The sequence below is a fragment of the Engystomops pustulosus genome, unplaced genomic scaffold (genome assembly GCF_040894005.1).
Source record: "Engystomops pustulosus unplaced genomic scaffold, aEngPut4.maternal MAT_SCAFFOLD_537, whole genome shotgun sequence".
Lineage (NCBI taxonomy): Eukaryota > Metazoa > Chordata > Amphibia > Anura > Leptodactylidae > Engystomops > Engystomops pustulosus.
This window is the reverse complement of record NW_027285416.1, coordinates 47,501-52,931: the sequence shown is the minus strand read 5'-3', so window position 1 is coordinate 52,931 and position 5,431 is coordinate 47,501. Positions and strand designations below refer to the sequence as shown.

General features: G+C 64.6%; 1 non-coding gene across 1 annotated transcript in view; it reads left to right on the top strand.

Annotated features, from left to right (window-relative positions):
* The first annotated feature begins 5,387 nt into the window (after positions 1 to 5,387).
* LOC140111671 (18S ribosomal RNA) overlaps positions 5,388 to 5,431 on the top strand; it is a 1,884-nt gene continuing 1,840 nt past the window's right edge. Inside the window, exon 1 of the ribosomal RNA XR_011852183.1 lies at positions 5,388 to 5,431. This exon is cut by the window's right edge and continues 1,840 nt beyond it. This is a non-coding gene — a ribosomal RNA (18S ribosomal RNA).

Here is a 5,431-nt window from a genome sequence, read left to right as displayed (position 1 = left end):
AGAGGGCGCATAAGCCACGCTCTCTCTCCATCCCACCAGAACAAGCGAAAAATTTTCAAAGTGTGGGAGAACCGGCGACCCGACCGGTGGCACTCTGCCTCTCGCTGCCGCCCTCCTGGAAGCGTCCTCGGTCACTCGGTGTCCGGCAGATTTCAGAGCTCCGGAATGGTGAAAAAGAACCGGAGAGGGGGCGACTCCGGCTTCTCTCTGCCGGGCGAGGACCACCGCAGGCGGCAAGGGACGTCTGACAGGAGACGGCGCTGCGGGCAGGCTTTAAAAGTGCATGGGGTTTTGGCCTCGGCGAAAGTCGAAAAAATTTTGCGGTCGGAGCCGTCTGCCCCGGCCGGGGAAGGCTCACCGCCGGCGGCTGCCAACCCCTGGCTTGCCCGCTGGATGGCCTTTCGGAGGCTGCTGAAAAAGAACTGTCAGGCGGGCACCTCTCGGAAGAACCGCAGACCAAAACGACCGGTAAAAATTTTGGGCGATCCGACCCTCAGTGCACCTTCGGCGGCAGAGAAAAGCATCAAAAATACCGGTCAAAGAAGCGAGGTTTTGGTCGACTCTGCCAGGTTTTTGCACAAAGTGTTGGCATCGTGCGGCGTCGCGCTTTGCCGTACCGTATCCCCAATGGAGCGGCGCCCGGCGGGGTAGGCTAGCCATGTGAGGTCGAGGGCGGGAGGACGGGACGTAAGCCAGGCCGTTCTCCACAAGAAATTCCGGACGCGGAGACCCCTTCTCCGCCCTACGGTCCCCAATGGGGTGGCGCCCGGCGGGTGAGGCTAGCCATGGGAGGACGGGACGTAAGCCAGGCCGTTCTCCACAAGAAATTCCGTACGCGGAGACCCCTTCTCCGCCCTACGGTCCCCAATGGGGTGGCGCCCGGCGGGTGAGGCTAGCCATGTGAGGTCGAGGGCGGGAGGACGGGACGTAAGCCAGGCCGTTCTCCACAAGTAAATTCCGGACGCGGAGACCCCTTCTCCGCCCTACGGTCCCCAATGGGGTGGCGCCCGGCGGGTGAGGCTAGCCATGTGAGGTCGAGGGCGGGAGGACGGGACGTAAGCCAGGCCGTTCTCCACAAGTAAATTCCGGACGCGGAGACCCCTTCTCCGCCCTACGGTCCCCAATGGGGTGGCTCCCGGCGGGTGAGGCTAGCCATGTGAGGTCGAGGGCGGGAGGACGGGACGCAAGCCAGGCCGTTCTCCACAAACTCCCAGCGGTAGAGTCTCGGCTCTCCGCTCTTTTGATCGATCTGACACAGCGCGATCCGGCGGGGCAGGGCACTTTGCTCGGTCAGGGGTATTGGCCCCGGCCGGTTTATGGTAAAGCGTTCCTTAGCCTCAGTCTTGGTCGCGCATCAATCCCCCGCTCCCCGTGAGCGGCTGTCGTCCTCTGCCTAAGGTTGTGTAGCGCGGTGCCAGTGTGGTCCTCGCACGGCCCCGCTCCTGCCACAGCGGTAGGACTCTCTGCTTCGGCTGAGGTTTGCTACGAAGCGTATGGAACGGGCGTACTCCACCGTACCGTGGGTGGGGGGCGGCGGCGTTGGCGGCGGCAGCGTCCAGCGCGGAGCTCCGGCTCCCGCGGCAGCGCCTCGCCTAGTGTCCCTCGGGCAAGTCCAATCGCCCCCCGCCCGGTCGGAGAGCGCAGACACACCTCTGTGTCCACGGTTTATTTCCGCAGCACGAAAAGGGACGGCTCCCGCCTGCTCCTCGCGGCGGCGACGAGGCTTAGACCCACCGTGGCGTATCCGCGGTAGGTATGCTCGTCGGTCGGAGGAGCGGTTGCGGTCGAGTGGTCCCCAGTGTACCCTGTTAGCGCTGCCCGCCTACGCCTGAAGAGCTGCGGACCGAGAAAAAGGTTCGCTCCGCTGCTGACGGCGAAGCGCGCGGCACGCCGCGGAAGAGGAGAGGGAGCGGTCGCCCCCGGGGCGGCTCCCCTCCGAGTCCGGCAGAAGCAGAGATTGTAGCGGAGGGGGGGGTTTCTAAATTCCCCGGGCGTGTTATCCCCAGCGGTAGCCTTTGAACTCTTCAACCGCAAGCACGATCGCACGTTCACAGCACCCGTCACTAGGAGCCGGGCCAGAGGCGGGCGGCAGACGAAACCGACATGAGCGCTTAAGGGTATTGCACCCCCGGCGCCCAGACCCTGGAAATTGAGTCTGCCCCCAAAGCCCACCCGCGTCCTCCTTGGCGCTCCCGGAGTACATGGTCGTAGATGGGCCATCGGTCGCTAATGCCAAACTGCGTCCCAGGGGTGCGTCCCCTCTGACCAACGGCAGACCCATCCCTCTCGCCAATCCGCGGATCCCCGCCAGGTCCCGAACAGGGCTCGTCCTTTAGCGTTTCAAATGCGCCCTCCCCGCCATACGAGGGGTTGAGGACCGTAGCCTTCCCTTACGAGAGGCACCAGGGGTGCGCCTGCTCGAGGGCCCGGCCGTGGGCGTAACGCTTGGGCCGCCCGGGGGAGTCGGTAGACCATGGGAGACCAACACTCGCACACGAACGTTGCCCGTGCTTTTGTGGAAGAGAGCTTCTTGCGAGGTTGTCGCTGCGGTGGCGCCCGGACAAACCCTATCCCTAAAATTCTGGGGAATTGGCGTCTAAGCCTGCACCCTGCACGGTATCCCTGCACCCACGAAGGGGGCCGTGGAAGGCTTGGGGTCGCGCCGGCGAAACCGACCGGATGCCCGGGGTACTGAACCCCCGGGGTCCCACCCTGGAAATTGAGCCGTCCGACCCCGCCACGTCTTCCTAGTGCCCTCCTTGGCTCCCCCGCCTGTGGGCATCGTTAGGGGCTGCGGTCATCAGCGCCGGCTAAGCTTCGGCAACACGGCCGACCCACCCCTTCGGCGCCTGGGGGTGCCTGGTCCCAGTCCGGGCCGTTCCGTAGGGGCGGCTATCCCTTACATGAGGGACTCGGTGCGTCCGCTCGGGCTGCGGGGCTCCGGCTCCGACAGCCGGGGAGCTGGTTTTGACCGCGGGCCTCCACGGGAACCGGCAGGGACCGGACTAGGCGTCAAGCCGAAAATAACCCCGGCACCCTCTGCTTCCAAAGCGAGGGGACCTTTGGCCGAGCGGGGGCACCGGAAGCCGAACCGACCCCAACCCCTCTTCCTACCCCAGGGCTGGGCTGACCAATCCCCTGATCGGGTCTAAAATGGAAGAAGGGGATTCGAGGGAAGGGGCTGGCGGAAGGCAGTTGCCCGACGGAGTAGGCGAAGGCCAGGCCGTTTCCGAGTCCCGAGCAGAGGAGGGCGAACTCGGCTCTTCATCGACCGACGGCGAGGCGAGGGCGGTGGCTGCCGCGGGGAAGACTCCATTGCTCGTCAGCGCGCTAGGAGCGGGGCCGACTGGCTGCTCGGGGTATGGCATCCCCGGGGGCCCACCCTGGAAATCTTCGCTCCTCAGCCGCTGCAGGTTATAAGGTCCCGCCGCGCGTAAGCGCTCAACTCTCCGACCCACGGATGTCGAGCCCATGGTGAGCCGGCCGTTTCGTACGGGGAAAAGGGGTCCTCTGGCCCCACATCGATCGAGGGGGTTTAGATCCGCGGAGGCACGCACCGCGAGGCGAATCGCTGCTTTTCCCCAAGAGGTTAACCTTCAAACCACCGAGTAGGTTCGGGGCAGGGCCGACAGTCTGCACTGGGGTATTGCATCCCTGGTGGGGCGACCCTGGAAATCTCTGCCCCTTTCCACTCTTTCGGTTGGGCCTCTCGTCGGGGCGAGCGTAAGTCGGCAAGCAGACGTGGGAAGAGGCTTCTTACCGGTGACACTCCCTTCGTGAGAGAGGCAGGTACTCGCCCCGGACCCCGGTCCAAATCTGCGCGGGCCGGACGGCCTCGGCCCTAGCCGAAGGCCGCTCCCGCGAAGCCAGGGAGCCGAAAAAATAACCCCGACACCCTCCGCGACCTCGCGTGCTTCCAAAGCGAGGGGAAACTTTGGCCGAGCGGGGCACCCGAAGCCGAACCGACCCCAACCCCTCTTCTTACCCCAGGGCTGGGCTGACCAATCCCCTGATCGGGTCTAAAATGGAAGAAGGGGATTCGAGGGAAGGGGCTGGCGGAAGGCAGTTGCCCGACGGAGTAGGCGAAGGCCAGGCCGTTTCCAAATCCCGAGCCAGAGGAGGGCGAACGACGTTCTTCATCGACCGACGGCGAGGCTAGGGCGAGGGCGGTGGCTGCCGCGGGGAAGACTCCATTGCTTGCCAGCGTGCTAGGAGCGGGGCCGACAGGCTGCTCGGGGTATGGCATCCCCGGGGGCCCACCCTGGAAATCTTCGCTCCTCAGCCGCTGCAGGTTATAAGGTCCCGCCGCGCGTAAGCGCTCAACTCCCCGACCCACGGACGTCGAGCCCATGGTGAGCTGACAGTTTCGTACGGGGAAAAGGGGTCCTCTGGCCCCACATCGATCGAGGGGGTTTAGATCCGCGGAGGCACGCACCGCGAGGCGAATCGCTGCTTTTCCCCAAGAGGTTAACCTTCAAACCACCGAGTAGGTTCGGGGCAGGGCCGACTGTCTGCACTGGGGTATTGCATCCCTGGTGGGGCGACCCTGGAAATCTCTGCCCCTTTCCACTCTTTCGGTTGGGCCTCTCGTCGGGGCGAGCGTAAGTCGGCAAGCAGACGTGGGAAGAGGCTTCTTACCGGTGACACTCCCTTCGTGAGAGAGGCAGGTACTCGCCCCGCACCCCGGTCCAAATCTGCTCGGTCCGGCCGTCGTCGGCCCTAGCCGAAGGCCGCTCCCGCGAAGCCAGGCGATCCGAACCGAGGATCCGCGCGAGCCTTCTCCAAGCCCTCTGCCGGGCGCTGGTGTTGAAAGCGTAGCGGACCCTGTTCGCCGGAGCGATAGGAGCGGAGCACCGGTCCCGCAGGGTTGAAAGCTGGGTAGCAGCGCCGTAGCTTCCCTCCCAGCCTTCCCCCGGACCTGGCGCCCGATCCCCTCCGCTCCTCTGTGCGTTGGCGGGCGGCGCTGCATGGGTACGTCGCGACGGCTCCTATCGTCTCTCTCGCTTAACAGTGTGGAGAGGTGGTGGTGGAGCTGTCCGACACTCGAGGTGCTGAAGTTGAGCGTCCAATGCTTTCCTTCTATGCGCAGCCTACAGGAGCTGTCCGAGCTTCGGAGGTGCTGATGGAGGTGAGAGTCGAGCGCCACTTCTTGGCTGAACTGAGTGGGGAAAGCCAGCGACTGCGAGAGGGAGGGGAAGGGAAGGCTTTTTCGGGTCCTTGGAAGGGACCGAGAGCATCTTTCTTGCCCCCCTGCCCTAAGCTCCATCCAATGTTGTCTGCGAGGTCTTCTCCGGCGGCGGAGAAGCGCTGCGGTAGCAGCAGCAGCAACGAGCGTTCCCATTAGCTCACGGAGCCTGACTCCAAGAGTCTACCCCTCAGAGCTCGGCTACCTGGTTGATCCTGCCAGTAGTATATGCTTGTTTTAAAGATT